The sequence below is a fragment of the Chiloscyllium plagiosum genome, unplaced genomic scaffold (genome assembly GCF_004010195.1).
Source record: "Chiloscyllium plagiosum isolate BGI_BamShark_2017 unplaced genomic scaffold, ASM401019v2 scaf_11437, whole genome shotgun sequence".
Classification (NCBI taxonomy): domain Eukaryota; kingdom Metazoa; phylum Chordata; class Chondrichthyes; order Orectolobiformes; family Hemiscylliidae; genus Chiloscyllium; species Chiloscyllium plagiosum.
In genome coordinates this window covers 1-10,034 of record NW_025209727.1, presented here as the reverse complement: position 1 = coordinate 10,034, position 10,034 = coordinate 1, and the positions used below count along the sequence as shown (strand labels likewise).

The window sequence follows — 10,034 nt, the reverse complement described above, 5'->3', positions numbered from 1 at the left end:
AGGTCTGTACCATTACCTGTTTAGTTGGGGGTCTGTGGAGCCCCCTTACTGCGTCGGACCCCTGTGCTTTGGCAAGCAGATGTTACATGGTGGTCTTTCCCCACTGCGCCTTGGCGGCAGCTGCTCCAAGCTTCAGCGCGTCCCTCAACACGTAGTCCTGGACTTTGGAATGTGCCAGTCTGCAACACTCAGTCGGGGTCAACTCCTTCAGCTGGAAGATCAACAGGTTTTGGACCACCCAGAGAGCGTCCTTCACCGAGTTGATGATCCTCCAGGCACAGTTGATGTTCGTCTCGGTGTGCGTCCTGGGGAACAGGCCGTAGAGCACGGAGTCCCGCGTCACGGCGCTGCTCGGGACGAACCTCGACAAACACCACTGCATTCCTCTCCAGACTTCTTCTGCATAGGCACATTCCAGAAGGAGGTGTGTGCTTCCGAATTGGCATCTTTGCTGCTGGGTAATGGTCAGTACGGCTTGTGTGACAAACAGGATGGTATCGTTTTACCTGAATCACATACACCTTGTGGTTGACAAAAGGAGAAAACCGAGTAAAAACGACAAGCCCAATTAGCTTTTCAGCCGTATCTTTAATAGAGAAGCAAACATCTCCAGGCACTTTACAACAGGATTAGTCACTGACCTTCGAACACAGTGCGCAAAACAGTCACTTCATACGCGTTTACATTGAAGTAAAGGACTCTGAATTAAATAGGCAACAGATAAAGGAGGTGACTGAATGTAACACAACAGTCCTGTGTACTTAATTACTGTGAGAGTTTGATATCCCTATTCTGGCTCTCCTGCATCTTTCTGTGTCATGTCCCCTTAAAAATGGGTTGATTACTCAGCAACAGGAGCAGCTTAATGGCCCATTCATGAGTTAGTCAGAAATAGTGAGCAGGCAGCGGATTTGGGAACTCCTTCCCTTCTCCCACCAGAGTGAGTGACAGCACTTACAAGTGAGTGGGAAGGTGGTGAGCTGCCCAGCCCTTGTATTTAATGTGACCCTTACCCCATCAAAAACACGCCCAGCATGGGTGAGGTGTAAAATTCATCTCGTGGCATGGTCAGTTACAGTTTCCTACAGCCTTCAGATTGAGTCCAATTTGTTCTTGTTTTATTAATGCATGGGACATGGATGTCACAGGCCAGGCCAACATTTATTGTCCACTCCCAGTTACCTCCAAGAAAGCGGGGGGTAAGCTGCCTCCTTGAACTGCTGTAGTTACACCCACGCTACCATGCGGGAGCCAGTTCCAGGATTCTGACCCACTGACAGTCAAGGCACGGCGATGTATTTCCAAGTCAGGAAGGTGGGAGGGGCACTTGCAGGTTCCCAGGTATCTGCTGCCCTTCTCCTGCGACACAGCAGTGGTCGTGAGGTTAGAAGGAGCTGTCTAAGGAGCCTTGGTGAATTTCTGCAGTGCAGCTTGTAGATGGTACACACTGCTGCGACTGAACATTGATTGCGGGAGGGAGGAAATGTTTCTCAATGGGGTGCCAACCAAGCAGGCTGCTTTGTCCTGCATGTCGTCAAATCCTTGCATGTCCTACCTTGCTGGACATGTGCGTTGATGACATCACCTCAGGTGAGGAAGTGGGAGCACAGGGAACAGCAGGACTGACCATCCTGAGAGTTAAAGATGGAGAAGACAATGGAGGAACGTGTGGTGAAGAACGCAGTGTAAATTAGGATCAATATCGGGTACAGAAAGAGAAACAGAGGGAAAGATGTACTGGACTGAGAATAAGGGAAAGAAGATGCAGAATACATTTTCGAATGACAAGGTTTCAACTTTAGAAAACTCCAGGGTGACTCAGTCTGCAGACTGGCATGGCATTAAGAAAGATGAATCCATGAGATGGGCACCAGTTTAAACTGCTTGTCAGGGTGAGGGGATGGGGGGGTTAATGTGGATAACTAGCAAGTGCTGACAAATAATGGAGAGGCTGAGGCAGGGTGAGGCAGACACCAGGAGGCAGTGGATCGACTGGCAAATTCCGGAGACTCCCAACTGGCTGAGGCCTTGACCTGCTGGATTTCCCTGGAGATTTGTGCATCACGTTTCCCCAACCAATGTTAGAGCTCTGACGAGGTGTGCCCCATTCCCCCTTCCCCTGAACCCGTTACAGTTTCACGTGGCACAATTTGAGGGGCTCGGAGCTCCTGGTGTTTAACCAGGGGTTGAAGAAGGGGAAGAGTTTGCCGTTGAAGGTGTCGGTGAAGGTGTAGAGGTGGGTCATGCTGTCGGCATCGTAAAAGGAGATTTGCCCTCCCTCGTAATCCAGGTAGACCCCTATCTTCTTGGGCTTGGCGCCCAGTTTGAGGAGGGTGGAGGGAGCAGTCAGGGCCCCGTAGATGTGCTCTTGCCTCTGACATATGGTCCAATAGCCAACCGAGGGCATCAGCGTGATCTGGCCCTTCCTTTGGGATTTCTCCCGGGCCAAGCCCAAGTCCCAGTCGGTCTTGTTAGCCACCTCCACCTCCCAGTGTGCCGGCCGGAGCTGAAGCCCTGGCTGCTCAGCACGCAGGTGCAGGGCTCGACCCTCTCCCTGTTGTTCGGTCGGTTTCTCCTCTCATCGCCGGCATGGACCGCGGTCAGGTCTGAAGCCCTGGCTGCTCAGCACGCAGGTGCAGGGCTCGACCCTCTCCCTGTTGTTCGGTAGGTTTCTCCTCTCATCGCCGCGTGGACCGCGGTCAGGTCCTCGGACAGCAGGAGCCTGGCCTGCGCTGTGCTGGGATCCGGGGTGAGCGGCGCTGGCACTTTGTTTGTGAAAATAACAAGAAGGTTAGAAACGCGCGACACGGGAACCATCAAAACCAGACACCATCAAGAGAAGAGCTGTCAACTGTTGTGGCGACATGGTGGCTCAGGGATCAGCGCTGCTGCCTCACAGCGCCAGGGACCCGGGTTCAATTCCCACCTCGGGCAACTGTCTGTGCGGCATTTGCACATTCACCCCAAGTCTGCGTGGGTTTCTGCCGGGTGCTCTGGTTTCTTCCCACAGGCTAAACATGTGCGGGTTCAGTGAACTGGCCATGCTAAATTGTCCCATAGTGTTCAGGAATGTGTAGGTTAGGTACATATCGGGTAAGTATAGGGGAATGGACAATGGGTTTGGGTGGGATACTCTTCAGAGGGTCAGTGTGGACTTGTTGGGCCAAAGGGCTTGTTTCCACACTGTAGGGATTGTATAAAATCCAGTCAGGGAAATCAACTGGTTAGCAAGTTTGGATTTCATGGAATACAGGGAGAACTAGCCAGAACTGGCTTAAAGGTTGAAGACAGAGGGTGGTGGTGGAGGGTTGTTTTTCAGACTGGAGGCCTGTGAACAGTGGAGTGCCACAAAGATCAGTGCTGGGTCCTCTACTTTTTGTCATCTATATAAATGATTTGGATGCAAGCATAAGAGGTACAGTTAGTGAGTTTGCAGATGACACCAAAATTGGAGGCGTAGTGGACAGCGAAGAGGGTTACCTCAGATTACAACAGGATCTTGACCAGATGGGCCAATGGGCTGAGAAGTGGCAGATGGAGTTTAATTCAGATAAATGCCTTCCTATCGGAAAGATGTTGTGAAACTTGAAAGGGTTCAGAAAAGATTTACAAGGATGTTGCCAGGGTTGGAGGATCTGAGCTACAGGGAGAGGCTGAACAGGCTGGGATTGGAGCATCAGAGGCTGAGGGATGACCTTATAGAGGTTTACAAAATTATGAGGGGCATGGATAGGGTAGAGAGGCAAAGTCTTTTCCCTGGGGTGGGGGAGTCCAGAACTAGAGGGCATAGGTTTAGGGTGAAAGGGGAAAGATATAAAAGAGACCTAAGGGGCAACATTTTCACACAGACAGTGGTACCTGAATGGAATGAGCTGCCAGAGGAAGTGGTGGAGGCTGGTACAATTGTAACATTTAAGAGGCATTTGGAAGGGTATATGAATAGGAAAGGTTTGGAGGGATATGGGGCGGCTGCTGGCAGGTGGGACTAGATTGGGTGGGGTTATATGGTTGGCATGGATAAGTTGGACTGTAGGGTCAGTTTCCATGCTGTACATCTCTATGACTCTATAATAGAAACATCTTTCGAATAGAATCCCTACAGTGTAGAAACAGGCCCTTTGGCCCAACAAATCCAGATCGAACTTCCGAAGAGTATCCGACCCAAATCCATTCCTCTACCCCTGACTAATGCACCTAAGCTCCACATCCCTGAACACTATGGGGAAATTTCGCATGGCGTATCCACCCTAACCCGCACATCTTTGGACTGTGGGAGGAAACCAGAACAAACCCACGCAGAGATGGAGAGAATGTGCAAACCCCAGTCGCCCGAGGCTGGAATCGAACCCAGGTTCCTGACGCTGCGAGACTGCAGTGCTAACCACTGAGCCACCATACCAGAGAGGACAAAACATGCAGCTTGCTGCAATAGGGAGTGTTTGGATTGGAGAGTGTGTGCATTTCAGGGGAAGCTGGATAAGTGAATGAGGAAACATCAATAGAGGGTCACAGCGGGAGGGGGTAGGCTGTAGTGGAGTGTAACACTTCATGGAGTTGGGCAGGAAGCTCTGACAGGTACTGTGTGAGTTAAATGACCCTAAAGTCCGAGGTTTGGTCCCCAAACTGGTTAAGCCTGTTGGCTTCACGCCAGGAATGCAATAATCCGTGTGTTTGTCTGAACCATGTCTTTGTGCCAATGTTAGATATCTGGAATGTGGCCCAGTGTTCCGAGGTGCTAGGTTACAACCTCTCGGGGCGTTAGTTCAAATCCCAATGCTACCTGAGTTTCAGTGTAGTGGTAGCGTCCCTACCTTTGGAAGCAGTGCTGTAATGGTAGTGTCACTGAGTTAGTAATGCAGCATCTCAAGCTAACATGCTGTACAAACCCCCAACGGCAGATGTTGACATCTTACTTGAAGAGAAAAATGTGATGAAAAGCTGACCGAATGGCGACCATGTCACAACTGGAAAAAACCTCATGCAGTTTATTAACGTCCTTGACATAAGCATTGCCCCTTTCGGGCTTTGCTTATTACTGGTTCCCAGCCACATTGAAGTTTTTCCTGATGAAGGAGTATTGACTACAATTATTTCTGCAATTGGTATCTTTGCTGAGTCCCTGCACAACATGGGTGATGTGAGGAAAAATAAGCACTATCGCAGGGGAGAAGAAAGATAAAAAAAAAGAAAAATATAACCAGGAGATCTGGAACCTCCTCAGTTCAGGGGACTGACTCTGAGCTTGCTGGCCACCACCAGTGAACTGTGAGGGCATGGTGGGCGGCATGGTGGCAGAGTGGTTAGCACTGCTGCCTCACAGCGCCAGAGACCCGGGTTCAATTCCCGCCTCAGGCGACTGACTGTATGGAGTTTGCACGTTCTCCCCATATCTGCGTGGGTTTCCTCCGGGTACTCCGGTTTCCTCCCACAGACACAAAGATGTGCAGGCCAGGTGAATTGGCCATGCTAAATTGCCCGTAGTGTTAGGTAAGGGGTAAATGTAGGGGTATGGGTGGGTTGCGCTTCGGCGGGACGGTGTGGACTTGTTGGGCCGAAGGGCCTGTTTCCACACTGTAAGTAATCTAATCTTTGGCAGTTCCTGTGATGGTGACTCTCTTGGCTGTGAAAGAAAAACACAGCGTGAACTGACATAAACATTGAGACAGAGGGGGAGATTTGTTACAAGTGTCTGAGATTATGTCAGGTTCAGACATTATGGACAAGGAAAGGAAATCTCATCATCAGCTCATGGCGCAAACACTGGAGGGACACAGGAACACGTTTTATTCATTCATGAGGACGTGGGTATCTCTGGCTAGGCCAGCATTCATTACCCATCACTGTGGCTGCGGAGTCACATCTCAGCCAGGTAAGGATGGTAGTTTCTTTCCCTAGGAGACATTCATGAACTAATGTTGCTTTTACCAATAATCAAAATAGGCTTTATGGTCATCATTTGGTTCATAAGTTCAAATATTTTTTCATTGAATTCAAATTCCACCATCTGCCATTCCCCAGAACGTTATCTGGATCTCTGGTTAACAGTCCAGGGATAATAGCACTAGGTCACTGTCTCCCCCATTTGGTGTTTATATGTTAGTCCATGTTTTACATTGCACTACAGCCCATTCCTAACCCTTCCCAGTGTGGCTCTCCATTCCTTCCCCACTTCCGAATAGAAAAACTAAAATTCAGGTCTACATGATGTGCAGGAACAGAGGAACTGGCAGGGCTTGTGTACAGCTCTTTGATGTTGGCAGGATGTGTAAAGATATCATTCGGAGCAGCAGTAAGGCCATTCAGCCCCTCTAGGCTGCTCCACCATTCAGTCAGGTCACGCTGATCTGACGGCTCTACATTCCCACCTACTCCCATGCCCAACCCACCTCATTCATCAACAATCTATCCATCTCTGCCTTCAAAAGATTCAAGAGCTCTGCTACCTCTGCCTTTCAAGGGAAAGGTCTCCAAAGACACCCGGTCTCTTCATGCCTGCCTTAAACAGGACACACCGAGAGAGAACCAGAGGCTGCACAGCCTGGGAGATGTTGGCCATCAGAAGAAACAAGTACAAAAGCAGGGGGGGGTTTTCCTGGACCTTGGTCCAGCTCCGATTAGGCCTCAGGTCCAGGTTACCCTACTTTAGAAAAGATGTCCTTTAGAGGGGGCAAGCCAAGGTTTCCCAGAACAGCTCCAGCGACAAGGCTGGGGTGGAGAAGCTAAACTTGTTCTCTATGCAGCACAAGCACTCGTGGGCAGATGTGATACAAGCCTCCAACATGATGCTCAGTTTGGATAATGCGGGCAAGGACAATAGTCTTCCCATCTGCTCATAGTACAAGCACGAGAGGGACATTTAAAGTTTTGGATACATGGTGCAACATCTTTCTAATGCAGCAAGTGGTAATGCCCTGAACTTGGTTACTCACAAGGTCAGTGCAAACTGAAACAATCCATGGCTTTGGAAGGAAACTGGTTTGGTTGTTTGAATGAAGTAAACTTTGGAGGCACACATGGATAAAGTGGAGAAATCGGACTAACTGAATACTTTACAGAAGGCCATCATTGACTCAGAATTTGACTCTAATTCTCTTTATTGGAAAAACATCTGCACACAACACACAGCTCCCCAATGTGACACATTCCCCCTCTCGTTCGGTTACTAATAAGCCTCTTGTTAGAAAATGACTCTCCTTCCACAAAACAGGCAATTTTTATTACTTTTTAATTCCATTTCTTTATTTCTGCAGATGGAATTGATTGACCCCTACTTAAGGAAAATCCAGTAAAATTTGCAAATGAAGCATACTGGTCCAATTTGTATAGCTCAGAATAGTACAAGCAGCATGTTCAGTTCTAATTACACTATTACGTTTTGTTTTAAACTATGTTTTTTCTCCTCTGAGTTTGCTCAAATAGTATAGACCCCTTGTGCCTTCAGTATCCACAGAGAAAGAGTGACTCAGAGAGTGGTTTTCTGACAGCATTGTGGCATAGTGGTTAGTGCTGCTGCCTCACAGCACCAGGGACCCAGGCTCAACTCCAGCCTCGAGCAACAGTCTGCACATTCTCCCTACATCTGCGTGGGCTCTCTCTGGATGCTCTGGTTTCTTCCCACAGTCCCAAGATGTGCAGGTTAGGCAGATTGATCATACAAAATTGCCCAGAGTGTGCAGGTCTGTGCAGGCTGGGTGGATTAGCCATGGGATACGCAGGGTTACAGAGATGGGCTCGGGGAGTGGGTTTGGGAGGGATGCTCTTCAGCCAGTTGGTGTCGACTCGATAGGCCAAAGGGCCTGCTTCCACAATGCAGGGACTGTCTGATTCTATGAATGAGTCTGTGAGTGAATAAGAGGCTCTGTATGTGTGTGAGAGTGAATGTGAGTGAACCCTGAGACTGGGAGTGAATTGGATATGTACACACCCTCCTTCTTGTCCAGATACCATTGCAGAAAAACCCAAGGTAAAAGGCAGCTTGTTTCTGATCCCCACTTTCATATGAATTCCACCCAGAGTGCATGTTCCATGATAACATCAGATGTGGATGCAAAAATAGTCTCAGTAAAATTAATTCCTTTGCTCAGCTCGGGTCCTCACCAATCGCCCTGCTGACCAAGATTAAAGGCACAAGTTTCTCTCCCTCTCTGCCTCCTTCTTAAGTGAAAGTGTAAAATAGATTTTATTGATTAGCTTTGCTGGCTTGGCATTTTCTAATGGCCATGTTTATGAATTGGTCATTTTCGAAAATGATCAAACTATTGCATTCACATTGATATTTTTTTCAACTCATATTTACTGTTGTGTCAAACCCTTCCTTTCAGTAATTTGCTCCTCAGCACCTTCAGTGAGATATAGTTTGAAATGTAGTTCCTCTCATGTGAAGGCTGGATATTCCCTTGACAGTTGACTTGCATACATCAGAACATTTAACAAGAATTCCAATTCAAAAGACAAGCTCATACTTATGTGAGAGGAGAGTGATGATTACTTGACAAATGGACTGCAATTGGTAGAGGCATTGCCATGGAAAATGCACCAGTTAATGGCGATTGACAGTGAACTGCCAGACTTCGATAAATTTTAAACCAGGAAGGTTGGCTCTGATTGGTCAAGATATTGCCCTGTGAAATGAATGGGCAAATGGCTGTCCCCTATTTTGTTGAGTAGAAACAGACACTCTGTAGGTACATCTCTTTCTGCTTGTTAAGAAAAGAGTCCTGTGCGTTAATTTATACTGCCTCCAGTAAACACAAAAGCACCACTGTGAGCCTGACTGACAATTCTAAATTGGTTTTCAGCATAATTCCTCATTTTTAAGGATATTCCAGAAAATTTTGCCCGATTGCAGAATCACATCTAGAATTGGACTCTGTGTTGTGAGTTTTGAAATCATGGGCTGATTGGGTCTGTTCAGTACCTTGCATGTTTGGTGAACAGCCAAACAGACTGCCATTTGATATGATCTGCCTGTCTTTGATGTATATGGTCTACATACCAGTCATCACACTGGCACTGAGTTCCACATACCATATTATGAATTAGTGTGATCGCAGAACAAGACGTTTATCTATTGGTTGGACTGGGAAAGTAAAAGGATTGCAATAAATCCATCTGTATTTACCAGAAAGAGATAATTGTAGTAAATCTATCAATCTTTACTGGAGAGAGAATTATAACCAACCCATACACCACTTACCAGGTGAGAGGATTTGTAACATTTCTTTCCAGACAGTATATTGCAGGGGTCCCTTGAATATTCCCAATTCCAGGCCTTTGCTTACCACACTCGCTTCTGTTTTTTGTCCCATTTCTTGGAGTCTGAGAAAATGGATTAACAACATGTTTGCTTGAAATATTAACTAAAATAGTTAAAATTAAATACACCAATACATATAATGTACACTCACCGCTTTCTTAATCCTTTGAATTCCTGTGTACAATTAAGAAGAACACAACAGTTAATAACGAGTAAAGCATTCTCACTGTTGATAACCTGCATTGATCTTTGCAGTCAAACAAATCTTAGGGAGGCAATGGTCAATTGTTCCAGCCACTGCCTGGCATTGTATACAGACCAGAATAAGCTTATAATTATTTGGGACCCCTCAGAAGGTCAAGATATTTTACAGTCAAACATGTGCATAGTATGGAACCAAATTCACCGTTGTAATATGCGAAATGTGGCACTGAATCTGTGCACTGTTATATCCCACAATTAACAGCATGGTAACTATTAGATGACCTGACATTTTTTTAGATGCTGATGGAAGGATAGATATTAGCCAGGAAACCAGCAGAGCTGATGAAGAGGCAGCTAGACTCCAAATGTTAGCTTGGATTCTGGGTAATCCAAGATGGAGGACGGGAAAAATTTCTGGCTGTAAGAGCTGCTCCTTTTTTTTGAGGTATTTTAGGTGCTGGAGGTGACTTCCTTGAATTCCAGGAGCAGCAATTACTGTTTTATTTGCTGTGGCATTCTTTTGGAACTTTGGAAAAAAATGTTAATTTTAAAAGGGAGAAGAACAGACAAAGGA

At 47.0% G+C, this 10,034-nt stretch overlaps 1 long non-coding RNA gene across 2 annotated transcripts; it reads right to left on the bottom strand.

The window, feature by feature from the left end:
- Positions 1 to 357: 357 nt before the first annotated feature.
- LOC122546818 lies at positions 358 to 9,433 on the bottom strand. Of its 2 annotated transcripts, none has more exons than XR_006310815.1 (3): positions 9,408 to 9,433; positions 9,197 to 9,318; positions 358 to 521 (listed from the first exon to the last, which is right to left on the bottom strand). It is a non-coding gene; the product is annotated as an uncharacterized LOC122546818 (long non-coding RNA). The 2 variants fall into 2 exon arrangements; XR_006310814.1 differs by lacking the exon at positions 358 to 521 and adding an exon at positions 2,670 to 2,765.
- Between the last annotated feature and the right edge of the window lie 601 nt (positions 9,434 to 10,034).